Below are 27,798 nucleotides of genomic sequence, written 5' to 3' on the forward strand. Positions count from 1 at the left end.
GTATATTAACTTGAATTTCGCGCCGCGTTTTGCTGTGTTTTGCAGCTTCCTGTGAAGAATTTCCAGCTGATGCCTGGCTGTAACGCAGTGGTGGCCCCTACCCTCGAGAGCAGGGCCCGGAGAACGCCTTGCTGTTCGTCTTTGTGGCCACCGGGTGTCATTCTAGGAGCAGACCTCGGCCAGCCTGGGAGCACTACTATGGCAGCAGCACTGGAGGCTTCACACAGTAAGTTGCTTTGCACCAAATCAGCCTCTAAAGCAATGATTATTTACCTTTTGTACCCATTTAAAAAAAAAAAAAAAATATTCTAAAGGATAAACAGCGTTGTTGCTTTCCATTTCTGCTTTCAGAATGCGAAACACTGGGTTGTAGCATAAAGTACTGGGGGAGTTAAAGGCATTTGTGTTAAGATGTTCTGTAAATGCTGCAGCGTACGCAGCTAGGGAAACTTCTGCATCTACACGTCATATTTGCGTAAGCTTAAATACAGCATTTCTGAAGATGTTAATAGCTATTTTTAATAATTACTTTATTAGTAGTTGTTTTGAATTGGTACATAACTGACATTTTACAATTAAAGTGCAGGAAGAGTGGGGAGGCAGAATGACTTCTAGACAAAATCAGGTAATCTCTTTCCAGGTGTTTTTTTTCCCAACTCAGGTCCCACAAAGAGGAAGTCCTAGGAAAGGTCTACAGCACCATGTAAGGCACCAATATGGGCTTAGGTTGGTGTTACACTGAAGAAAGCTTGCTGAATTCAATGTTTAACATATCTTGCTGGTCTTGTTTTAAATAATTTTTAGGAGGGGATTACATAGGAGAATGAGCAAATAGGTGCACTGGATACCTTCAAGAACAGGAATAGTAGCGTGAAAAAAGCATGTGAAGAAAAGGAGATGAAAGGTCTAATGAAGTGGAGCAAGGCCCATGGTACATGAGGCAATAAGGACAGATTTTGTTAGGGCAGAGATTTATGGAGCCTTAAAAGTGAAGATGTGAAGCCTGAACTTAAAGTGGAAGGGCTGGAAGAAAACTGGTATGCAAGCAGGAGTAATAGGATATTAGAGAGCACTTTCACCATACTGAAGTGAGAGAGAAAAAAAGGGATTTTTGTCCTGTATGTGTATGTTTATTTTCAGCTTAGCATATTTGCTTCTTTAAGTGACAAAATACCACTAAGTTGAAAGCATCGGTGTCAATCCAGATAAATTAATCTGGAGACCTATGTAGAATGCTGCTAAGTTGCTGAGAAATTATTCAAGAAAACTGGGAATGGGCTGATAGTGAAGCTTCACAAATAACATATACCAGAATCTAAGATAGTCCTGGAATTCTTGTTCAGTGTTGGATGTGATGTTTAAAAAATAATAATTACACACACCTTATGTAATATTAGTTCCCATTTATTCCAATTGCCATCCAACCTTCAACAAAGATACTTGGTGTTTAAATTTTACATATGTTTGTTTATATACATATATATATTTTTAAATGGTGTTTTTCTTAGATAGCACACAGAGACCAGGCTGCTCCAGCTTGACTTACAGAATGGCCAGAGCCTTTCATGGAGCACATATATTTGGACTTCCTGCTAAGTTGGGAGGAAGTTTTATGGTGTGTTTATATGATGCGGGGTTTTGGGGGGCTGGGTGGAGGGGGGTGGACATATTTGTCCTCTCCGTGAAATCTGGTGCTCCTCCTGCCATCTTAGATCTGGAATAGTTCTCATATTTAGAATTCCCAAATGAAGAATGTTCATTAAAAGGACAGGTTGCAAAAGCTGGCAGCACAAACAATGAAGAAATCCTTTATGGTTCTTGTTTTCTATGCTTCTGATCAGTCTCAGCCTGGCTTACTCATAACTTGGGAATCTTTTTTCCTTGACTGTGTGGGAATTCTGTTATGAATGTCATGCTTACAACTGGATTGATTTAAAGATTTTCTGAAGCAGTTGGACAACTTGTGATTATCAGATAAGTGAAATACAAACTTTGTTTTCATTGGATCAGACACAGGAACACTTATTTTTTTGTTATTCCACTATGGTTGCATTTCTAGTAGTGTCAGAATTTGAAAACTTGTCTCTTTTCAAACCAATAGCTGTTTTAAAGGCTATCATATCTACTGCCAGTAAGTTTTCTTGTGAAGGTGTTTCCACGAAGAATATACAGTCGGGCCTCTCAAAGAACTGAGTGTCATCTGAGCTGTTTTTACACTAGAAAATTCATCCTTTTTTAAACCCACATTTCAGACAGAAAGTTGTGCCCCTATAGTTCTGTATGCTTTGCACCATTATCGACTCTGCCATGCTATCTGAGCATCTGCTAGTATTAGGTTAACCAAGGTCACTACTCTCTCACATAATGCTTTCCTTTCTCTTCCCTCTTGCCCCCCAGATTTCTTTCCAGGAAGAGAATGGTGTATATTATGCTCTGTATGTGTGGTTGAAAGGGTTTACGTACACATGCTACTGTGCAGGTGTTGGAGATGGCAAAGCCAAAGTAGTGTGCAAGTTCAATTCAGAAGAGACGTTCCTTGCAGTAGCTCACATGAGGAAATGCTGATTTTTCTTCAGGCTAGAATCTGCTTTCTGAGGGCTTTGGCCATCTTCTGTGTCAGGCTTTTGAAAACTTGGAAGAAAAAGTCAGGGGACTCGAATCCAGCTGGACAATAGGGTATCTCCTAACAACTGCAAATAGCAAAACTGTTAAATGTGCAAGTTAAGCAGGAGCGTAACATCAGCAAAACCCGAGAGCTGGTAGGCAGAATTGGCCAAGTGTGGCTGAGCAGTTTAAAACTCAGTAGTACAGCACTGTGCTACCAACTCCTCCAAATTCTTTCCTGTGCATGACAGCATATTCCTCTGCTTCAACTAGCTGATTTTAATTAAGAGTTGAAGTCATTCAAGTATTGCTTTGGCAAGAGTAATATGATCGGAGATTGTGAATGATCTTACTGTTGCTATTTTTCAAGTTTTAGTGCTCTATTAAAAATCACTTTGTGTTATTTCTAATCACTGCTTTAAAGATTGTCACTTCTATTGCTAATAAACTTGCTTACTAGGATAATACCATGAAGAAAATATAAGCCACCTCCATTCAGTGGCTAAGTGTTGACACTGGAGGTGGATTTCAGACTTTAAAATAAATGGCGTTGTTCCCATTCCTTTTAGGGTCCTTAACAATGTAGTGTGTTCTCCTGGATGCGTGCCACCCATTTGGGACTGAAAGTGATATCATTTGTCAGCTTCGTTTTGCCTGAGGTTATAATAACATGCAGTTCACCCAGAACTGTTGGTATATCTCTCAACCACCTTTCCTTTGCAGCCGAGTATTTATTGATTTATACCTGCCTGAGGGAGCTTCTTCCCAGAAGCTGTCACTGGCGGTACAAGTCCCACCTGAGCTCTTTGCAGGCTGATCCTTGACAGGAAACACTCCTTAGCCCCTGGATGCTGTTAAGAACCTCAGTTTTCTTCTGATTCATCTCCTGTCTTCTTCCTCCTCCCCACCCTAGCTCTATACAGGCTTAACAGTGAAACAAAAGGATCTGTTTAGCAAGTGTTTACAATCGGGATTTTAGGTAAAGGATCGAAAAACAAAGATATATGTGAAAAGCTTTAAGCTAGGATTGCATTTTATAGCTCAGATCTGTAGCTGCCTAGCCTTCTTAACCTACTTTCTACCCCAGCATCAGCGGGTGCTGGGAATTCAGTGTGCACTGCTACCTTATTTCGCAAATGCTGCGGTCACTTCTGAATTTTCTTCCAGTGCCTCTTCTTGCCTTGGTGGTAAATGTTAGGAAAGGGATGAATTGCCATGAAGAAAAATGACAGCTAGAAGTAGAAAAGCTGGGTATTTTACATGATTTCTGCTGCCTCAACTGATACTCAGTTTACTGGGACTGAAAGTGAAGCACTTCTTTTGACTGGATAGTTTGGTTCCTTAAGAGCCACTCATGTTTTAGCCAGTTGGTGGGATTGCCATTTACTTCAACTTTCTAGGCAAAGTAGTTTCATTTATAATAAACATCACCACACACATGTTCTATGAAGTCTGTGATTTCTGAACAATCACCAAATTTCTCTTGTGAGCACACATGATCCACAGATAACTGATCTAGCCACATTCTGTTTGGCTTAGATGTATCTATGAGATCAGGTCTTGATTTGGGCAAGTGTGTTCCCAGTGTGTCATCTTAATCCTGTATTGGAGACAAAGGCTTTGTTTTTATTTTTATATCTTTTATAACAAGTTACAATAAACAGTTTTGGGGTTTGCATGAGATGTAATTATACTATTGGGTTCTTAACGAGACAGAAAAATGGTATGTTGCATACAGCTAGTAATTACTGGGAGACTCAGAAGATATATTTGAAAAAGATCTAGTGGTAACTGCTTAAAATATTGCAGCTGCTGCAGAGTTTGCTTTTAATGTTAGGCTGGGTATATATTCATACACAGTACATCTAGTTACCAAGTCTGACTTAACTAGTAGTTGTCTTGTTTATGATGTTGAGCAATCAAAATGGGGGCAAAAATACCATGACTTTTTGGTTTTTTAGTTTGGATCTTGGGTTCTCTTCTTTTGAAAGGAATAATACTGTTGAGTATCTAGGAACTACAGGGGTTGAATGTATTTTCTTGAGCTGGGTACTACCAAGCTGAGTTTCACCACCCCTCTATCCTGCCATTTCAATATAGAACATGTTTAGAAGAGGGGAAAAAAGAAAAATAGTTTTGCCAGAAGACAATACTCTCTACAAATGTCTGCCTGTATAGAGGCACAGAGAGAAACATCTGCTGTTTCCACAGTGATATCATCCTCTTCTTGGATACTTAGGTACCACAAAGACCACTGAAAAAGGGAGGCAGTCTAGGCAAGCCCTGTTACGGCTGAATTGCCAGGTTTAGACACTGTTTTTTCTCAGGAGCACTGGAAAGTCAGTCTTACTTTCTAGCTCCAAAAAACTTCCTTGTTTTCATTCTGGTAATATGATTCTAAGTTGAGATCCTTCAGCTGCGCATGCATGGCCTGATCTCTTCTTAAAAGACAGAAATTTGCATGGTTTCCTCAATTGGAGAAAACTCTATTTGTTGTTGTTTACTGTTGCATAGGATGAAATGTTCTTGGTAATCCAGTGTGGTGCCATCTTTCGAGTATTAGCCATCTTTAACTCTGCTCAAATATATCTGGAAAAGAGAGTGTGTGGTTTGAAGCATGAAAATGCTTGAATCCAGCAGTGACCACCTGTGCTTATTTGGAAAAAGAGAATAATGAATACCAGAAGGAGACTTCGTCTGTCCTTCTGCCCTTTTTTGGGGGGGAGTCAGCTACAAATGAGAAACTCTGGTAACTCTTAAAGTAAGAGCTGGAACTTGAAAGAAGTTAAAACTGAATTATTCCTCATTCCATTAGCTCAGAAGACAATACTCAGGTTGTGTAAGTGAGCACTAAAGCATGGAACTTTGTACTTTTTGGGAAAATAGCATTTGGTGAAAGTCTTTGTCTCCCTTCAGGTATAAATTAACTAAAAGTTAGCTAATGAACCTATGCAACAAAGTTCTATTCAGATAGTATATCAAATAGCTGCATTTAGTAATAATTAATACTGTGTAAATATCCCCAACAATTAACCAAGATATGAAAAACTCTCTACTTTAGTTTAAATATTACTTAGTATGGTCTTACTTCACTCCAGTGCTCTCCAAGGCTTTCACTTCTATCTCCAGCAAACAGCCAGAATCAATATGCACTGTAATATCATCAGATCTGCACTTCCAACACAGAAATTTAATGGTGACCTGATATGATTATAGCAATAAGAGATCAGCATGCTTCACAGTTGAGCAATTAATGTCTTTTATGATTTATTTTGCCCTAATCCCACTAAGTGCCGTGCAATATTTGTAGAGAGTTACTGAGTGACTGGAAGGCAACAAGTTCAGTTACACGTAACTCCCGTTTTGGAATTGATTTAGTTCTCTGGAGATGTTAAAGTGAAGCTTTATTAAGGATAGGTACAATTTCCTTTGACTTAAGGGTTTATTGTCTAGAAACACAGAAATTATGAGTGGTACTCATTTTTTCTTTGAGAAGATTACAGATTCTTAGTTATTTTGTAACACCACCTTTTTCTGTCACTTTGTTGAAATAGCTACTCTATTTCCTTATCCTTGTAAGCGTAGAGTTTCAGATGAACTGTTTCACTGACTGACGAGAATTTTCTCAACAATCTGTAAAAATCCTACTAGTTTTGTCAGCTTTGACAGTTTATGCAACAGTCATGGTACACCCACAAGGTCCGCTATAATTCTTTGGAAACAAGGCCAGGAACATTTCTTTAAATTGCATTGTAGCAGCCTACGAAGAAACATGTCCTCATACCAAGTGTTTTAATTTGACAAGACTTGGTTTCTGAGACTCTGGTTGCAAATCACCACAGTTTGTGTGGCTGAGGTGTGGAAAGCCTACATCTGATTCCAGAACCAGATGTTTTTTCCACATTGTTTTATCAGACCACTGATTTTTAAACTTCAGATGCAACCCGGTAACATTATATAAGAGAGTGAGGGTGGAGAAGGAGAACTCCCTCAAAACCTTATGTAGAAAGGTAGGGGGAACTGATGACACTGAAACAGTGAACCAAATACATAATTAAATGGGATTGATCAAGATTTATTCATTGAACCTGTGTCTCTATTGAAGTCACCACTGGTATATTAGGAAAGAATTTGGGCCTGTAGGTTTTTGGATGCAATGCCATTTTGGGAAGCTTTTAGGAGACTTGAGGTGCAACCACATGCAATTCTGATTTTTATTTTTTTTTTTTTTTCCTGCTGTGATCACTTGTGACTGAGACAAAATGTTTTCTTTAACATCATTGATTGTTTTATTAAAACAATAATAAGCTAAGTAGTGTTTTCTTCCATCTAATTTGTATCTGTGTATAACACACTTTTTCTGGTCAAGGAGTAGGTCATATGGCTGCTAAAATTCTAAGTTTTTGCTCATGAAACCCCTAAATCAATGTTTTGGGAGAATATGGGTCAAGGAGTGGGTAGACTTAAAGTATTTTGTTGGGGGAGAGGGTAGATGCAGGGAGGGAACAGAATTATTACCCTTTCTCTCTAGAAAGCTATTAATTTCTCAAACAGCATGATGTATGCTTTGACTTCCTACATATGGGTTCTAGTAAAACAGAAAAGAAACAACACAGTTGTCTTTCACAATACAGAATTAATCTTTGGGACTTCCCAATGAGGCCAGGAACTTATTTTTGTTTCTTTGGAAAGAACTAAATAGATGATTCTGTAGATGAATCTTCTGTGAGTATACTGGAATAAAAACTGGTTTGGTTTTTATGGATGTAGAAACACGAATACCCCCTAGTCAGCGTGGGCTTGATTCCCACCCCCCCCACAACCATAAGTAATGTAATTTCTAGGACTGGTTAAAGATTTCAGGTACAGGGAATCTGGAGTTTGGTGACTTATGGCTCTCAGAGTAACATGCAGCTTTCTACACTAGTCTCTTTCAATGTAGTAAAATGCATGTGGAACACTGAGTTTGTCTATAGCTATTGCAAACATTTGATTGATGGGATGGGTAGCTTGTTCATGCAAACCACAATACCAGCTGGCACCTGCAGAGAATGACATTAACACTTGTGTAGGGACAGGTAAAAACATTTATTATGTTTTGCACTCATACACAAATACAACACTATGCATAAAAAATTTAAAAAGCTAAAAATCTCCCCAGGTCAAGTCCCACTCTCTGTTAGTACAGCTGTGTCCTTTTACAAGCCAGTCTTTAGTGCTTTGGTTGGTTGTATTCTTAAAAGGCAAACACTACTCTCTTTGGAGGCAGTTTCATAATCAATAGACTTCATTACAGGCAATGTTTTCCCTTACTTTGTTCATTTTATTAACCCTAGGTGACTCTTGCAATCTCTCGGGAATCTAATCCCTAACTCTCCTTGGATCACTCCTGTCCCCAGCCCCCACCCTTACCCCACATACTTTGGAGATACTACACAATGCCTCCTAGCAAAAACTTTCAGGAATTAACTTCTCTTTGCACTGTTGAGCAAAGAGCACACTTAATTATTCATCTGATATACCTGCCAAAACTTTTTTTTTTTTTTAAATGGCTTTGCTTCCTATTCTCTTTTAGCACCTGGTGCCATTAGGAACAAAAAGAGAACTTATTTTATTTCAAATGTTTGGGAAATCAGAATGGGGCACAGGACTAGGTTTGGAGAATGCAATAAACATACAGCTGTGAAAGGTGCTAAACTTCCAATTGCCTTCCTAACCAGCACTTAAAAGCTCTTTGAGATCAGAGGCATATACAGGTTAAACTGATGCAATATAGTGGAATACCAATTAACCTCTTTCTCTTATATTCTTTATTTGCATAAGTCGATGGAATGGGTCCTTTTACAAGGACAAGATTAACAGGAGATGATCCCACATCAGTGTGAAGTTAGATATTTCAATTTTTTTCCTCAAGAGTGCAGTAAACAGAGCATGGTATGCAAGGATTAGCTGAACCTGATATGTCTCCATTTATGAAAGGTCCTTCAAAGGAAAATCCTGATGTAGTTTGACACAAATATGCTGTCAGGAAGAAGCACATTAAGCAGTTTACTTTCCAATTAGAATGTATTTATTACTTACATGGGCCAAAATATTTGCAGAAACATGTTGAAACTCTTATTCTTTTTCTAACTTGTCTTAAAATCATATCTCAGCATAATCTTATTCATGGCTTCTTTTTTTTAATAGTATTTTTTCAGTTCATTTAAACCAGAAGCTATTATATCTTTTCTGATGGTGGGAAAGATTTCTATGGTAGAATACAGCCAAAAACAGAAACTGAAACTGTTGAATGTTCACCAAGGTGGAACAAATTATTGGTGTCTTTTTCTTTTGTTATTAGAATGTAAATATCGAACCCTGTGAGAGATGAGAGTGTAAGAAAATTAAAAAGCAGATTTCTTTCATTCTACTTGCTTCTGATAGGTCAGAAAATGGCGTAAGCTATTTGTTGTTTGGCAGAGTAGGACAAAAACCAGTGAATGAACCTGAACAATTATTGATGATGTCTGAAACATTGTATAGTTAACGCAGGCCCATCATGATGTTGTTCAAGAAGAGGGCAAGCAGTTATCTTATTCAGCACTGCCAAACAGGGCCAAAACCTGTAAACTCTGCCACTTGAAAGCAGATTTTAGTTTTTGACATAACAGAAGCAGTATTTTGTGACTCTTGTAACTATATTGCTGCAAAAGCAAAATTTAAAACTACAGAGGAATTAAAATAAACTCTCCATTCTCTCTCCATATCCTGAAGTACTCATATCCCTGGACCTGAAAGGGTGAGAAGCACAGGATTCTGCCTGCACTGTGCAGTGCCCCCAGGTTACAAATATTTAGTAAGAACCACACCTATTTCATACTTTACTGCTTTCTCAATGAAAAAGATAAAATTCTATGAGCATAACTATAGCAGTGTGATAAGGAGAGTACTATGGCTACCAAGTTCCTACTGTACAATAAGCACTCAATATTTCCTGCTAATTTCAGAGTTTCCCTCTTGCTTAGAAATACACACAAGCCTTATCTCACTCAGCTATTTGCTGATTGTTTCATTGAACAGGAAAGTGAAACAGTTAAAATATGCCCTTAATGTGGGATTTCATGCTTAGGCCATTATTCCAAAAAGTCACTGGTAAATTTTCCTTCTAAGACCGATCTGCCCCTCAGTGACTGAAACCAAACAAAAGTCAGTCAAGATCCTGTAGTAAGCTGTGTGCATTAATCTTGTTCATAAGCTCATATAAAATATGATTCAGTATGTATGCTCCCATGAAATAGATGATTAATTGTGTGGAAAGCCTTCACCCTGAAATTTGAACACTGCTGTGTGATGCCAGAAAGACCGTTTTATCTCACTGTGGGCTAATGATTTATTTAGAGCTTAGTGAAACATCTGTTTGAGGACAGCAGATGACCATGGCTCATATAGCCATGGGATATTAGCATTTCTAAGGAGGTAGAAGCAGTTTATATTGCAGAGAAGAATTCAAACTTTTTGTGTTTTGTGAGTAAATAACTGGTACCACTTTTAGGTAGATATCCCTCTTTCCTAATGGAGACCCATGGGATAACTTGGGCTTCTGAAAAGGAGGACAAAACAAAAGAAGTGGGAAGGTTGGGAGGGAGAGGTATTTGTGCCTAAACTGGGATTCTGCTTGCTGATAGCAAACTTGAAGACAAAGATCTTACAATACAGGGGATTGAGTTACGTGATTGAAAAACACCATAGCAGCATTACAGCTCAGTACCACAATGTGAGAGAAGTCCCTGGGATATGATCCAAAAATCTTAGGATGGTGGTTTGGTTTTTTTTTTTTTTAATACCCTTGGTTTACCTGCCTTTGTAATACATTGTGTATGTTTGGGATTGCTAATGAATAGTTTATTCTTTACCCAAACCTTTTATGTAAGGTCTCTTCAGAGTGACTCTAGCACAGGCAATTCTGTTCTACTAGATGAGGCAATAAAAAACCCAGGATAGTTGGATAACATTTATAGAAATCTGAGAAAATTCTCCTTGTTATCCAGAAGAGACCCTTTTGTGAAGCTGAATGTACAGGTATGGATGTTCATAAATACATCCATGTACGAGACATTTGTGGTAACCAAAAATACACTTGGCATAAAACAGGCCAATGGGGAGAACAACAAAATGTTTTTCACATCTGATTTGCAAAAACTAAGAAAGATTCTTTTTGTCTGTGTTTGTTTTCAACTTCAGTTTGATACCACAAATAAGAAATACTGCTTTAGCCAGACTATTATTTTTCTAGACTCTTCCCTTACAGCAAATCCATAAGTGTGAGTCCCAGAAGGGACAATTATGATTTATTTCTTCTTGTCTCAGATGTTAGACTGTCATGCAAGCCTCCTAGAGACTGCAGCTGATCACTTCTTTAAGGTTTATAGCACTTCTAGCCTGCGTTTATTAAGGTCCAAAGAGAGTAAGGCACTCAGCTGCAAGCTACTTCTATAACATGTACCTCCTCTAGACTACCTTGACAACCTGAATTTCAACTCTATCTTTATAGCCCACCATTATAATTGGGTGCTTCATCTTTCAAAGTGAGATGACGAATATCCCAGTTTTAATGTTATAGCGCTTCTGATTGTCCTGCTTATCAGTAGCTTGTTTTATTCCAGCTGAGAGAGGAAGAGGGGAAAAAACAACTTTGAATAGCCATGTTTGCAGTCCAGTCCTATCATGTTAAGTAAATCCTGGTTTGAAGATTATTTAATTGTCATCATCACTGGTGACACTAGAAATGCAAACAAGTGCTCTGGGAAAGCTGATGAATGAGTTGTGATTAGAGAAGTTTATTAGTTTGGGATTTTTTTTGGTTCTGTGTGCCTTATGTTAAACTGATTGTACGTTTCTGTAATTACACAAAATACTTTTTTTGTTTGAATTCTGTGTGAATATCAAGTATTTGTACTACCAGGACATTGTATTAATATCTCTTTATGCAGTCTGAATCACTGGTAAACTGTCAGACTGAATATTCAAAATATGTATTATAGAAGAACAAAGTAGACCTGTATATTGGAATTTTACGCACCTATATCTCACCCTCTCTCAGTTCGCTGTTCCCATGTAACTATCATTATATATACTCCTCGCAGCATCGCATGGTATGTGCACACTGTGTATTTTCTCAGGAAAACATCTAAAAATAATTCTGCAATTGCAAGCTGAGAATGTGCCATCCACCCCCTGCCTTCTCTGTGTGTGCATTACATTTCAGTTTTTCCTTGATTGCCAGAGTCCTCTCTTGTCACTATGAGCAATGCATTGATTTCTCCTTTTAGATCAATTATTATACCACTCCTACAGTAAAAAGGGGAGGATATGAGTCTGTGCACCCACTAGGAGTTGGGCCTCCAAGATTTATATCAATATAAGACAGAAGAAGGTATATTTCCGTGAGAGGGCAGAGCAGCAGGAGCTGCTATAACAGTTAAAAAGAAGTAAGTTATGTACTCCTACCAGTGCTAGCTGCAAGAGGCAAGCCAAAAAAAAGCTGAGCCCTGGCTCTGGACACAGAAGACATGCACCTGACACAGGAATTTCTGCCAGCAGCACAATTTGGTTTTCCTATGTAGTCGGGAAGTTCAAGCAGCTGCGTTATGATTACCTTGAGCACACACGCTCTAAGGTAGCAGCTACTGTTGGTTCTTTCTTTTGGGTGCGTCCAAGTAGGAAAAGTCAGTATTTGGGCCTCTGTGTAGCCAAATTGTAGATTTGCCACGACTTACTGTACATTTTCTGCTTTTAAGATAAATGCTGAACCCCAGAGCAGTGTACATACTTTGAAAAATACTTGCGTAATAAGGTTAGTACTCCCTAGAGAATCTTTTGTAGGCCTATGCAGTAGAGTATTTATTCTTGATTTTCCTTTTTTTCAGATTTGTGGTGGATTGTTTAGTTTTGTTTAGTTTTTACATTCAAGAAAATATCCAGGCTAGTGGTTGCTGCAGCCGCCGGCCCACTCTGCCCTGATAGATATGAATGCAGAGCTCTTGAACTTTACAGATTCAACTGCATCAAAGGAGTTCTCACTGTGCCAAGTTGTGCAAGACATGGTTTTATGTATAATGTATTAAAAAAGTATAGTTCTATCATTCTTTCTTCTCTCCATTATTAATTTTATCTGGTTTTATCAAGCATTAGCTAAGTATGGACCTGGAAAGTATTGAATACTGGCTACTGTTCAGTTTTGAAAAGATTCCTTCTCAAGACATACCTTAGAATTTCTCCACAGCCTATAAAACCTACAGAAAAATCATAAATTTTCTTTGCTAATCTTTTCTTTTATCTGAAGGAAAGTAAAATAAAGATTATTTAAATTTAAAAAAAAAAGAAAAGAAAATGGTGGTCTGATGGGGTTTAATGGAGAAAGCAGACTATAAAGCTTGCTTTGGATCAGCTAAAATAGATTTCCTGACTGTTCCTAAACAGTTGTCTACTTGCGTTCCTTTTTGAGAAATTTTTGCCTGGTTCCAATTGGATATTGCATATTCATAGGACTATTTTAAAAAGTGGAGCTGATTTAGAAATTCTTGCCTTGAAAAAACAGTCATAATTGATTCCTTTCTCCCTCAGTTACTTACCAGCTTTTTTTTCTTGTTTTAACTCTTAGATGGCTAAACTGCCAAGAGTATGCGCATTACGCATCCTGATTCTGTTTTTTGCCAGTTAAATTATACACAACTAATATTTTGGCAAATGTTAGGCTTTGAAAATTCTGCATGTGTTACCCAAGTCTAATTTGTGAGTTAATTGTACAAATGAAGAGAAATGGGAAGTGTGGAGTAAATCTTTTTTTCTTTTCTAACAACATTTCATGTGTAAAAGCAACACACAACTACCCGGACTTGTGGCCTAGAAATTAAGCCACATCTTTTATTTCAGCTAGATTCTTAGTATTTAAGCACATTAGCATTTATACTAGATTGTGACTTGTATACCTTCCTAGCTTGCAGTTTTCTTCTTCAAGGCATGCTTTGGGCATCAGTTACATTTTGGGCTAAGAATACTCTTTTATTTTAAGCATTGATTTCATAATTATGCTCAGCAATGGAGCTATTAAAAAAAGACGACACTCATGGTAAACAATTTGAGGTAAACAGATGAGTGTTAAAAACATTGCATGTCCATCTCTTCAGGGTGACCCTAAATGATTCATTAGATTAGGAAGATGACTTTAGAACAGTGTCTAACATAGTTTTCTTATCAAAACAGCTCTTCAAGCACAGTACATAACTACAAATTTCAGTAAAAACTTAGTTTAAACGCATGAGGTCAGTGGAAAGAAATGTTTACATTCATTTGTATTGATGCTAAATACACAGACAGCTAAGTTTTGCATCTTCCTTTGTTATTACACCACCACAGAAAGTAGACGGCACAGTATCGGGACAAACAGAAAAAAACTTCTGGTTTTATTTCCTAGGTGGAAGAGAATCAGCAGAAAGAAATTGGGTTTCTGGTAGAAGATGATGTAGCTGTGCTGACCTGTTGCTGGCAAAGAACCAAGGAGCACAGAGGTGGTGGCCATAGTAAATGTTTTTTGCTTTATAAATTGGCTTAAAACTAGGGTTATCTGGGGAGATACTACACCATTAGAAAAGTGAAACCTTTTGCCTGGAGGAGTTCTAACTAGCTGGGTGGTTAAGTTTCTAGGAAACTGGAAAAGGCTTAGAGACCAGCTGTTTTAAGCAACCCAACTAAAAAGCTCCCCTCGCTTCTCAGAGGGAAGGAAAATATTTCTATGGTGAGAAATTTTTAAGCTTGAAAGTTTCGGATTCCAGTTTTGTAGAAATATGGAGGTGGCTCAAATTTTGTATTCATGTACAAGTGTCCTGATTTTGCTGCAGTTATGTTCTTTCTATATAAATTGTTTTGTATAGAATGACAATGTGAGACTCCACAGTTCAATCTCATATGTGCAGAACTGCGTCAACAGGATTTGGCAAATAGGTGGATACATCCAAGTATATGATCTAGCTATTGATCTATGCTTACTTTAGTCTGATAACTCCACACTGATAAAAGTGAGACAGTTTTGCTGGTGATATAGGTAAGTGCTGCACTGAAATCCATAGAGCCATACTGCTGCAGCATTAAATAAGGATCACATCCCATAGGAACAATGTTTGAAATACTAACTTGATAGCTCATCCTTCATCCTCAAGGTACTGGAGTGTATTTTGTAGGCAGTGTAAATAATTGCTCTGTAAGGTTTTATGGGGATGCAGGATTCTTCTGCCTAAAGTAGCCTGTGGGACCAAGGTCATATACACAAAAAATTATATTAATGCCAGGTCTTTGGGGTGTCAGGCACTCAGTATTAAGAAATGTCAAAATTAAGGCGGGGTAGGGGGGGACAGGGAGAGGAACAAGATTTTACAGCTACATTTGTATATAAAAGGATATTGTGTACAGTTACATAAGAACATAGTACTAGAGGGAGTCTTAAAGCTGTGCATCTGGTGAAAGAGATATCACTTTCCTTTGCATATTCCTGTGGCTCTCCTGTTTCCATGTCTCTGAACATAGCATTGTTCATTACACCAGTTTGTATGTTAAAAAAAAAAAAATTTTTTTCTAACTTGGTAAATCTGTTCTCTACAGTGAGAATCTAGATCTATATGGAACAGGGTATTGAGCCTAGGCTTATCATATTCCAGGTAGTGTCTTAAGTACCAGGCTGTATACATTCTTTGTTACCTGTCTCTTTGAGGAGACTCCAGCCAGCTGTGATATGTCTGGGTATGAAGAATATCCCCAGTAAGATGGGCAGAGGAACACCTCACTTGTGAATCTCATCCGAACCTTCAGAGATGCAACCTGAAGGGGGTTCAAGCTAGCCTGAACTGTGGGGCACTAGCAGTACCTGATCAGCTCCTCTCTGGTTAGATGGCATCTTGGAAGGGCCCTGGTCTTCTTGAAGGTCTATGATGCCTGCATGGTAGATCCCCTGAGACAGAAGTAGGTGCCTAGCATCTGCTGAGGACTTGAGCGTTGACATCTATTTGAGAATAATACTTGCGGCAGGGAAAACTGTATGTGCAGTCTGATACAGATTAAGTGGTAAAATTTATTGAAGGCTTCTGACAGACACGTTAGGGTGTATTCATTGTGTACTTCAATTCTATTGGAAAATGTTAATGGCTCTTGTCAAGATGTGCATCTAGACGGTTCCCTCCCTCTTTTGAAGTTTTGAATTATTCATGTTACTGCGATCTGGATTTCCACTGATGTTACCTAGTAAGCATGTAATTCCCAAAAGGTAAACTGCAAGGGTGGATGAATATTGAAAGACTGAACTTATATAAATGTAAACTTTTCAGGAAGTGACTGACACAGGAAAATTCAAGCCTAGCTCTTGACCTGAATTGAGACCTCTTTCTGTTGAAGCTGATGGGGGACTTCTCCCATGTTCTCTGTTGCTAAATTTGAGAAGAATCACCAGTGTGAGTGAAAATAAGGGTTTTGAGGATCTTCAGTTAAGATATTGCTATACGTCAGGACACTAGAGTTCAATTAGTATTTATGATATGGGATTTGGTATGTTTGGTTTTGAACTGCTCTGATTAGGTAGTCTGTTTTTCACCAGAAAGATAGTACAGAGAAGTTTGTACATCTTGGTGTGGGTTCCTGGCACAAGAGCTTCGAGGGACTTCCTCAGGTGAGGGGCGCTGCCAGGAGCAGGCTTTGCATTTCTGACCAGTTTTGAAACTGATGGTGGTCAGTACTATAGTGCCGCTTGCTGCGTCTGCTGTGCCATCTAGCTTTTCTAATATTTTGTCAATGACTGATGTTGTAGAGCTATCCTCTCAGCCCTTTATCTATTCCTAGTGCTCTGCTAGCATACAGTTTTCTTTTAAAACTGGTGTTGATCTGCTGGTACTGTGCTAAGTCTGTCAGTACTGTAGGAATTATAGGCTGTGCTATGTCTGTCAGTACTGTTTAAAGTCAGGACTTCAGACTCTGTAGTCTCAAACAGTTCAGTCCTTCCCTTTTTATCTCCATGTAGTCCTCTTTGCTTCTTTTCTGGTGTGTTTTTTAATAAATGGAGTCCTCACCTTGACTATGTGGGAACTGAACCAGGCGCTGGAGAATATGCACTAAAATCAGTTTTTAGACAGAAACATCATGAAGCGAAAGGATGTTGGAGGCTCTGCACAGTAGAAGAAAGCTGAAGACACCTTTTACAGTCAGCAAACTTAGTAGTGAAGTTGGAGGAAATCCCCAAAGAGAATGTAACGGGAAGGGTGACTGGAAACAGAATAGTGGAAGAAGCTGGTAGGAGAGGCTGGAAGTCCCCTGAATCAAAAAGAGTTAGTATTTAAAAAAAAAAAAAAAAAAAAAAAAGGCATGGACTGCAAGTAATAAGGGGAAATTTGTTGTCAATTTGCCATGTAATTCTGGGCTTATTTGTGTTCTTCATTTGATGAATCTGCTCGGTTCCACTTTATCAAGTTGAAAATCTGGGGGATTTTTCATTTAATTTCCCAGAAAGTGAAATTTTTACAACAGTTATGAAGTTAAAATGGTTTTCAGAATGGAAAACAAGGTAGATTTTGTTTCAAAAAGGAGCATAGGAAAAGAGAGACCCTTTTAAATGGTCTCTGCTACAAGCACTTCTTACAGCTGTGAAGAGCTAGATAGACCCTGGCACTAAGAAAGGAAAAGGGCAAGTTTGAAAGGTGGAAGATTCTTGTTCTCCACCTCTCAAGTGGATGGGACATATTTCATGGTCCTTGGAGTCACTGTAATAGGAAGCCTGGTTTTGGAAAGAAGTATGAGATATGGAAGAGCAAGGCATGCATATCAGCCTCTTGGAAAAGAAATCTCAGCAGTGAAGGGAGAACAATTGACATAAACATTGCACTTTGAAAAAGCCAACAAGCTTGGACTCTGTTGCGTAAAAACTTCCAGGATTATGGTAAAAATGTGTTGTCCTTCACCTGACATCTCACTAAAGGCTAAAACTGTCTAATCCCTGAAGAATGATTGGCAATATCAGCTCATTGTCTCTCCTCTTCTTCTAGCCCTGGGAAGTATATTCCAGAATGCTGTGTATCAACCTCCTAAAGCACCAACTGAAAATGGTGGGAAAGGGAGGGATTACTTTTTGTTTATATGTTCCTAAGGCAATTTTCAGTGAACGAAGATTATTTTTGAAAATACCTTCAATGGTTATAACAGCCTCATGCTTGCTTTGCAAAAAAAAAAATAAAAAAAAAAAAAATTCACGTGCCTAGTGCAGGAAAACTTCCCTGTGGGATGAGGGAGTGGAAAGTACTTAAGCAATATTTCAGGTCCCATATAACATTTTAAAGTAAAGCAAAGCACAAAATGTTAGTGATAATGAGAGCTAGCAAAATCCTTGCTTTGGATCACAGACCACATTCTGTGTTACTGAATATACTTGCATAGGGCTATCTAAATCATCAACCCATCTTGCTAAGACTCATGTTATTAAGTAGCAGATGCAGTACTAGGAATGAAAGAAAGAGTAATTAAGGTTATGTAAAGAGGATAAATGCAGGCTCCATGTTTGCAGCAGCTGCTAATTGTTGCAGTCATGTAGGACAGTGGTCTGAGGGATGGCTGTGTAGCCATTTATGCATTAGGTTACCCTTTGGAGAGGATGTTTTGGATGGATTTGAGTGTGCTATAACCTATCTTTGGATTTGCGGCACGACAAGTTCTAAAGGGAAGATGGTTGCTATAGAAGAAGTAATATTTTTTTACATATCTTCATAACGTACTTCTAAGATTCTGATCTTTTATCAGCAAAGATAACCCTGTTAGTGCTCAAGATTATGAGCATGAGCAAGGAAAATTGATTTACCAGACATTTTGAAAACAGGAGAAAATGGTGGCGATGATACATATTGCTGCATCATGCTACAGCGTAAGTTCTCATGGATCCTTCAAAAACCCAACACAGACCATTTCTTTGGTATCCCTAACGTTAAAAGATTTAAAGTAAGATTAAAACTGGTAGGTTGCAGTACTAGTGCGTAGTTAGCTCCGAGCATAAGCTACAACTTCCTCAAGCCAATACACAAACCCAGAGTTTTTAATCTCATGCCTTTAGGCCTTGTATCGGAACAGGAGCTGGCTGTTGCACTAGATTTCTGCACTTACACTTAGCGATTCAGTCACACCTGAATTCTGCTTAATATGGCTCAATCATGGTGACCTAATACTTAGTATTTCTAAGTCACTAAGCACATTGCAGATCTGTAGAGGAACAGTTGTTTAGCAAAAAGAAATATGTAGATAACACAGGTCTAGAAAAGTGTTTTTATCTGTTATTAATATATGAGTGATCATCAGCTAAAAGGCTTTTTAGTCAGAAATGTTACAGATTGTAGTACTTCTATTTAAAAATAAAGAGGGAACAAATAATAGAATAACCTGTTGCTATGCAATATCATGTAAGTAAGTTAAATGTTGGCAAAAATAATTACTACAAAAGATGTGAATAAGCATGTTATGTATGAGGCCTGTCCTGAGCTGCTTTAGCTGACTCTCATAGAACACAAATTTAACTGTGGAATTGATTATTTAGTGCACATTTGTGCAACACTTACACGATCATTGGTCCTGAAAATTCCTTTTGCTAATGAGCTTTATGTCATTTGATGTAGTTGTGTCTGTATTTTAGTATCTTCCATGCTTTAGGACATCCTGGATGTAACAAAGTAATGCTGACAAATCAGATTATTCAACCGTTAAGTTCTTGTGATCCCTCCTTCTCCATTATGGCTTACATTATCACAATACTTCTAATTTAAGCTCTTTCATTTGTTCAGAGGGGAATAAGTTTGAAGAAATATTGCTATCTTAAATTATATAGCCCAGAGGTAAGGAAAATAAGCACGGGATAAAGCAGGATCCAAAGCGCACAACCACTACTGCTAATTGTTTCTATATAAATAGCAGAAGATGGGCATGGGTTAATGGAGACATCACAAGGTAACTGTGAAGATAGCTGCTTAATTGTTGTTAAATGCATTGAAGATTTTTAAGGTAAAGAAAGTTTGAAAATGTTCAACAGTTTGGGGTTTGGGTTTTTTTGTTGGGGTTGTTTTTTTTTTTTTTTTCAGGTAAGAGGAGAAAGGAGGATATCATCCAAGTAAAATAGTCCCACAATATGTGTAAAAAAAAAAAAAAAAAAGAGAAAAGGGGATTTTTATAGTTTCCCATTGTAAAGCAGTATTACAGATTAGACTACCAGGTTCTTGTACTGACTGTATAAGTGTTTGGCACAAAACACAGCTAACCAAATAGCTATCAGAACGTAATTTCAGTATGTGCTATTAAATGTGAATAAGTATGCTTAGCGTACTCATTTTCACTAGTATTACTAAGAGGTCACAGAATATACTAACAGGAACAATGCTAGAAAAAGGGACTTTTTCCTAGGATGAGAAGGGTTGTAAGGAGTCAGTGCTGGAAATGCAGTGCTTTCCTCTTCTCCCTTTGTCCCCGTGTTTGGCTGGAGGGTTTTGCCAAAACAATTAGGATAGAAACATGATAGTAACCACTGTGAGGGTGGTGAGGTACTGGAACAGGCTGCCCAGAGAAGTTGTGGATGCCCCATCCCTGGAAGTGTTCAAGGCCAGGTTGGATGAGACTTTGAGCAACCTGGTCTAGTGGAAGGTGTCCCTGCCTATGGCAGGGGGGTTGGGACTAGATGATCTTTAAGGTCCCTTCCAACCTGAACCGTTCTATGATTCTGTGATTCTATGAAGTTACAGGGAACTTTTTACTATCCCAGCAAAAAGTTTATCTCAGGAGTTTTGCAGTCAGCTAAAGTGGTAATTGAGCTTAGGGTCTCTATCAAGCTCATATTCCTATGATTATTCTGCCTGGTAGTCACATACTGTCTCAGCTTACAAGCTAAACCATTGCAGCCAGTGAAAATGGCTAAAATGTGTAAAAGAAAAAAACAAAACCAAGACCAACCCTTTCTGTAAAGCCTGACTATAAATGACTTGCAGTGAAAGTAGCAGAGGATCCCATGCAAGGCCAGCACTAGCTGGTGTATTAGTGCAAGGTTGTACTGGTACATAAGCTAGAGCAACCGGAGAGGCCAATAGCTGATATTGATCCTACCAAACCTCAGGTGAGTTCAGCATTAGTTTCTCTTCCTTTACCATTACTTCTAGCCCCACAGGTGCTCTTTTGACATCATGAAATTACTGAATTCAGAAAGAGAAAGTAAGGCTACTTCTATGTGCCATATAATTACAATATTTCTATCACAGGATATGCTAGAGGTGCAAGAGAGCTTCTTATTTTGGGGACATTTCTGAGTGATAGTGAATGCCTACTGAGAAACAGACTCAGAAAAAAAGGCCACTGCTAAGTGTTGTAGTAAAGCTGAGGGGCGACCTCATTGCTCTCTACAACTTCCTGAGGAGGGGATGTGGAGAGGAAGGTGCTGATCTCTTCTCCCTGGTATCCAGTGGCAGGACACGTGGGAATGGTTCACAGCTGCGCCAGGGGAGGTTTAGACTGGACATTAGGAAGTATTTCTTTACCGAGAGGTGGTCAGACACTGGAACAGGCTTCCTCGAGAGGTGGTCGATGCCCCAAGCCTGTCAGTGTTCAAGAGGCATTTGGGCAATGTCCTTAACAACATGCTTTGACTTGATCAGCCCTGAATTGGTCAGGCAGTTGCACTAGGTGATCGTTATAGGTCCCTTCCAACTGAAATAGTCTATTCTACTCTATTCTAAACTGAATAAGGAAAAGGCTGTGGCTACGCAATGCTGTAGATGACATTGTCACAAGCAGTGACAATCAGGATGAATGGACAGCCAGATCATCAAAAGATCCTCACTAAGTAGCCTAGGCCAACTAGCTTTCCCACCAACAGCCTGTTGTTTCTGCATGATGTGGGAAGCAGAATTCCAGAGTCTTAGTGCAGGTTGGATGCAAACTATTGAAAAATTCCCAGGAACAATTTTGTCAAGACCTTTATCAAGGCAGATACGCAGAGGCTGATATTTTGCAAGCTTTCATTGATCTGACAAACTCATTGGATGTGGTAAGTTGCTGTGGTCTTTGCAGGCTCACAGGAAGTCCTTGTCTGTTTAAGAAAATTACAGCAGACTTTAGAACTGCTTCATATGAGTACAAAACCAAGTTCAACAGAATGATACTTTCCATAGGACAACTCAAAGAGTACATCTTATACCTAGTCTTGTTTATGCTGTTCAGTAAATAGTGATGTATATGATCACTGTGACCTTGAAATGAGTATTTGGATTTTTGAAATTCAGGAGTGTCACTTATTCTCTCCAGATAGTCTAGTGGGTCGAAAAAGGCTAAATGGACCAGATAAGAATTCTTGGTCATAGCTACACATGGGTTATCCACTCCAGTTTCTGATTTACAGCTGCTGGGACAGAAATTTATTCTTATATAGAAAGCTTTTGATTTGGCTGTCACATGAAAAATTAGGGCTGCTTGAGGGAACAACAAAAAAGAGTGTCTGTGGCCCCTCTGAACTGAACTGCTTGTTTGAGAGCTGCTTATTTTGGGGATATTTCTGAGTGATAGTGAATGCCTACTGAGAAACAGGCTCAGAAAAAAAGGCTACCGCTGACAGGCACTTTCGAGAAAAGAGTAGTCTGGCATCAGGCTCTCCACCAGGTGTATTAAGGTTTCGTGCTTCTTTGTCATGCAGAGTAAGTCTTTGGGAGCTCGACAGAAGATAGGTCTTTGGACTGGAGGAGTTCTGCTATGGAGACACCAGCTTTCCCTGCTCTGGAAGATGCTGTGTGATGAGCTGATCAGTGGCAGTGTTACAACTGTATGTTCACCAAGGTATTACTGACTAAAGTCCAGCTGTGACAGACCAGAGACATTGTCCAGTTGAACTAAATACGAGCGCCCAGTTCCTGTGCAGTGAGGCAGAATGGGGTTACAGGAAGCACAATTCCTGCCTGAGGGGCTCCTGAGACTGTAAACACTGTCCTGACTGCTTGCAACATAGTGCTTGACTTTTCAAGATCTCAGCCATCTGTAACACTGCAAGTAGGCTGCCATTTTGAGGGAAGACACGCCTCTATCCAAACTCTTTGACTGGAAAAGCATTCAAGTCAAAGGATGCACCTGGCAGCAACAGTGCATTGGCACGCATATTGAACAGCAGTGTAGATTATTTATTACCTGTGGGCCTGTGTGCTAACCTACCCTTATTCGCCTATGTCTCGTAATGCTGCCATCCTCAACTTCGAGGAATTTCCTCCAGTGACGTCAAGAATGATGTTAAATATTATATTGCCTCTATTTTTAAACTTAAATCTTACTGTAAATAATAAGCTTCTCACTACCTGAGTCAGAGGTGAACCTATCAAAACCACACTTGCTTACAATCTAAACAGGACTAAAATTTTGTGCTCCCACATGCACTCACAGAAATTTCAGAGATTGAAAAGAAATGTGAAAATGAGATGAAATTACACAAGATTCTCTGGTGGATGTGAGTGTGGCTGTTTAGAGAGTTTAGTGACCTGAATTATCCATTTTTTTCCTCAGATCAGGACAACAGAACAACACACATGCTCATTTTAATATGGTAATTGGCAGCATGAATAATTGAGTTAAACTGACAGTGAATGTAAATGTGTGCTAAGATTATACTGTGTAAGGCAGACCTAGGATGTTCATTTTATGTGGGCTATTGTCTGCAGCAAAGGGGCAGTATGAGGTGAATCAACAGCATCAGTGTTTTGAAGTGTCGCAGCCAAATCTGCCAAAGCTTGTCTGTCTGAGACATAGGTCTCATAAAAATTACTTTGCCTCCCCAGCTGCTTTTCTTTATAGCAGTAGAAGTACTGAGAAAGTCCTTTTATACCTTAGACTTTTTTTCCCTGTACTTACAGATAAAAACAGCTTAAGTTTTGCATAACACTCTCTAATAGAATGAGATTAAAGTCCTCCTACTAATTCTAATATTAATGGTTTTATGCATACATTAATATCTTGTAATATGAAAGTGAGAAGATGCACACCATTGTTCAAACAGGAGAAAAAGTTAAGGTCGTACCTTCAGGCACTTACAAACTTTGGGCCTCTTCCCTCCTGAACAAAGAGGAGTTCTACAGTTGTCTGTAAAAGATGCAGGACTAGATTCTAAATTATCCTGCAAAGCATTAAGGCTCTATTAAAGAAATGTACTTTCACTAAGGAGCTGAAGAAAAAGCTGCCAGTCTAACTTATTCCATATAACCAAGGGGGTGATTAAACGTTCCAAATATGCAGAAGTCAAATGTCCCATTTCTGCTTTAAATCTTTTCCTTTTATAGGCTGTGGGTTATACTCCCTGCTTTGAAAACCTGTGCTGTTTAGGAACAAGAATTTATTTACAGTTTTAAAAACTTGCAACTAATCTTGGATGAATAGTCTAAATTAACCTTTGGCAGAGGAGTTGTAATTTCTAAGCCAACACATAACTGCATTTTGCATTAGTTCAGGAATATTATTGGGTACTTTGAGGGGTTAAGAATGAAATATTTTCCATGATTCATATCTCTTTTAGCTTGAAAAGTCAACAACTCGATTTCAATGTAGCCAAAAGCGGTTTTCAGTCCAAAATGTCTCATTGCTTGCAATTAATTTGGGTTCTTGCAGTTAGGGTTTTGTATCACAATGCATTAATGCATGAAAGCAGCTGCACAATGAGTAGTGCCACATGTTTGAACTAAAAATAACATGTGTGTATTGTTGCTGCACAAACAGTTGTACATTGTGGTCACTGAAGATAAGATAATCTCTGTGTCAGAACAGTGGAGATGCATATGGCAGAATCAGATACATATTGTAGAATTGTGAGGGGATGCTTGTGTGCGCCTGCTTGTGCCACTTACCCACACCCCATCCTTTTCTGTTTTAGCAAGGATGCTGGGTTCTATTATTTAAACCCATTAAAAAGTACAGCAAAACTTTTAGTGATAAATATAATTAGGCAAATGGAAACAACTTCTGTTTTCCCTGAAATAAGGATTTTGGAACTTAGACAACTGACACGGTGCTTTAAGGAAGGGGAAAAAGGCTATGCTAGTTTAGCATTAATTCTGTCTTGCAGATATATCTATTGGAGGGGGGGTGGGAGGTGGAGAAACAAACAAAAAAAATGAAAAACAACCAACTGAAAATGGTATGCTTTCCAACTTGCTGAGCTCAATCCTTCTTCCACTTACAGATCAGTGTTTTGTGCCTCCACTGAAGAGTCTGTGCCTTTCAAGAAACTCCAGAAAATTAATTGTGGTCCCCATCCTGCTCAGGTACATAGAGTGGCTTGCCAATGGATGACTTCTTCATCCAAACATGGAGTAACCTTTGGGTCTCAAAAGCACTTGCTTCTACTTCCAGCCTTGCACCTTAATCTCTGCTCTCCATTCTGAAGTAAATTGTACAGAGGAAGAGTTAAAGATTATGTCTAAGTTTTTCTTTTTGTTCCTTATGTGAATCCAGTTCTGTGGCCTGCCTCTCCTACTGTGCACAATAGTAGCTCTCCAGTGCCATACTGCACTACACTAGGGCCTGGGTCTTTGTAGGTGCTGGGAACTGCTGGTGAAGCACAACATAATGGAGGAGATAATACCAATTTCCATTAGAAGATAGCAGAACTGCCAACTATCACAGCTCAATAGGCACTAATGTCTTAGGCAAGTTGTTTATTTTCTAAGCTTCAGTACAGTTCAATGTGCTTAACTGTCAACAGCCACACCTGACAAGCTTTGGTTGCTGCCACTTGCTGCCTTTCAGCTGGGACCAATGTCTCCAGTCAGCCAGTTTGGATTATAAATTACCAGTGGAAATGATGAAGTTCCATTCCTGCGAGTAAGTCTTGATCTCATCTGACAGGATGCAATTGCAGGTGGTTATTGATTACCGAGTGAAACCTGTACAGTATGTGCCCTGTCTGAACATACTAACAGTATGGTAATATGCTTGAAAAAACATATCCAGTTATAGTACTAGCAGATAATTTATAATAAAGCATATTATAATTATGGTTTATAAACTAGGTCCTTATAACCATTTACCTGTCATTAGGTAAATGTTTAATGTTTACAACAGTTCTCTTATGTCTGTTAAGTTATATAGGTTAATGATAATGTATTATCAAGCTGATATATGTACTTGCTGGTTGTCTGTCTTCCAAAATGAAGTAGCAATTGCATATTGACAGTGGAGAAAGAGGGGCTGGGATCCTGCAGCTGAGCATGCAGAAAAGGCAGGAAAGAGTCAGAGAAGTGTTTAGTTCCCCATTAGGAAGAAGCCAAGAAAGCGAGGTTTTAAGTCCAGAGTATTAGCTATAAAGATACTTTGATATGTGATTAAAGAAACTGACTGCTGTTGCATCTGTTCCTGAGAAAATAGGAAATAAAAAGGGATATATTATAATTAGAATTACACCTAAACTTGCTTATTAACTACTTCTAAAGGTGAAGAACTCAACTATCGGCTATTTGAGCAAAAAAGAGTGATAGTATTCGAGTACTACTTTTTCTTATTTCAAACATTATCTCTGCTTTTAAGTGTGTGTGCCTTTGTCACTTTTTTTTTTTCTTTTTGTTTTGAGAGTGACACAATAGTAGTATGTGCCCATGGAAGAACTTGCAATGTACAAGGACTTCCATTCTATATTGGCAGATGAGTAGATGTAGTTCTGGCATCTCATTTGTGCTCACTAGACCTATACTAACAGTAAACAAACAAAGAAAAGCTGTGTGCTAGCAATTTTTTGTTCATACTTTTGCCAAGATGTACTTGTTTATGCACTTTCTCTGTGCCAGGATTTTCAGTAACAATGGTGTTAAAATGTAACCTCTTCTCCCTTCTTTTATAACTAGTAAGCTCATTTATTTTTCTTTAAATTGGATATTTTAGAACTGCTGTTATCAGTTAAAAGAGCTTCTCTTTTCTAGAATAATAGCATAGTTGTGTGTGTAAACCAAAAGTTCAGACTGCAAAAAACTATTGTAACGTGGAGCTAGAGAAAAAGTATGCTAATTTCACATTATATTAAAGATTTCTGTGTTTCTCCCTCTCTTTACCATAGTAAATTGTTTCGACTAATTTTAATGTACGTAGAAATTTCAAGATTCTGAATTCTGGATTTTTTTTGGAGAGGCTTAAGGACTGCCTACAGCCATCATCCCTGTACCTAAGATTTCATTCTTAAACTTTCTTTTATAGCACAGGAACAAAGGAACTAAAATATTTGTAAATACAGAAAAAGCAATAGGATTCAGATTCTTCAAGAACACCTAGGACTGCATGTTATGCGCCTTCCAACAAAATAAGTGGTATTAATCCATGAAAACTTTGCTATTGATTTAGATAGAAATTTTGATAACTAACCCTTGGCTTCAAAGCCTACTTTCCAACCCATGTACACCGTGGGGAGTACTTGGGAGGGTTTGGTGACCAACATGGAACCCAAACATTTAGGTTTCAAAACAGGCACCTAAATGCAGCTGTCATCACTTCTTCCCACCCTCCCATCTAATCCTTCCTTTCTCTTAGGTTTAGGCATCTCTTTTTCATTCAGAATCCACAGCCTAGAACCCTCTCTTTGTAGATTATGGAAAGAATGGAAATCTGTTTTGTATATAAAAGCCTTCTTGACTAGGCTGCCTGTCTGGCAGGTGGGGGAACTTCTTCCTAAGCCTGAAGAATGACTGAACCAGAAGGATTCAGACTATCTTGGAAAGTGGGCCCTACCCCTTTTTTTGGAAGCTGCACCAGCCTGCAGGGTGGAAAAAAAAAATGCATTGTTCAGTAAACCCAAGGGTAAGCATCAGAAGGTATGTGGTGACTTATTAGCTTATTGTTTGTCACCTGTCTGGGATGGAGAATACCCTAACTATGGCAGCATTTCATATTAAATAGTAGCTAAAGTAATATGTTTAGTGTTGGGAGCAGGAACTGAAGACTAGTGCTCACACCATGACCATTCCCAGATGACAATTTATCACTCTGTTTCCATTGTTTACTGTTCCTCAGGCTGTATGCATCTAATTCTCACTGTCACAAAGACACCCTATCTCTACAGCAGAAACAGAATATCCTCCCCCTACCCTCATTTTTGCACACTATCTGTGGTCTGACCACAGACACCAAATCAAACTTTCAGGGGCTTGGATT

At 38.6% G+C, this 27,798-nt stretch overlaps 1 long non-coding RNA gene across 2 annotated transcripts; it reads left to right on the forward strand.

Moving 5' to 3' along the window:
* On the forward strand, window positions 1-26,953 carry LOC138685421 (uncharacterized). 2 transcript variants are annotated; one of them, XR_011324677.1, is made up of 5 exons: window positions 1-226; window positions 22,325-22,464; window positions 24,845-24,926; window positions 25,367-25,485; window positions 26,848-26,953. It is a non-coding gene; the product is annotated as an uncharacterized lncRNA (long non-coding RNA). The 2 variants fall into 2 exon arrangements; XR_011324674.1 differs by lacking the exon at window positions 26,848-26,953 and having other exon boundaries at window positions 25,367-25,712.
* The last annotated feature ends 845 nt before the right edge of the window (window positions 26,954-27,798 follow it).

This window comes from Haliaeetus albicilla, chromosome 1 (genome assembly GCF_947461875.1).
Source record: "Haliaeetus albicilla chromosome 1, bHalAlb1.1, whole genome shotgun sequence".
NCBI classification, from domain to species: domain Eukaryota; kingdom Metazoa; phylum Chordata; class Aves; order Accipitriformes; family Accipitridae; genus Haliaeetus; species Haliaeetus albicilla.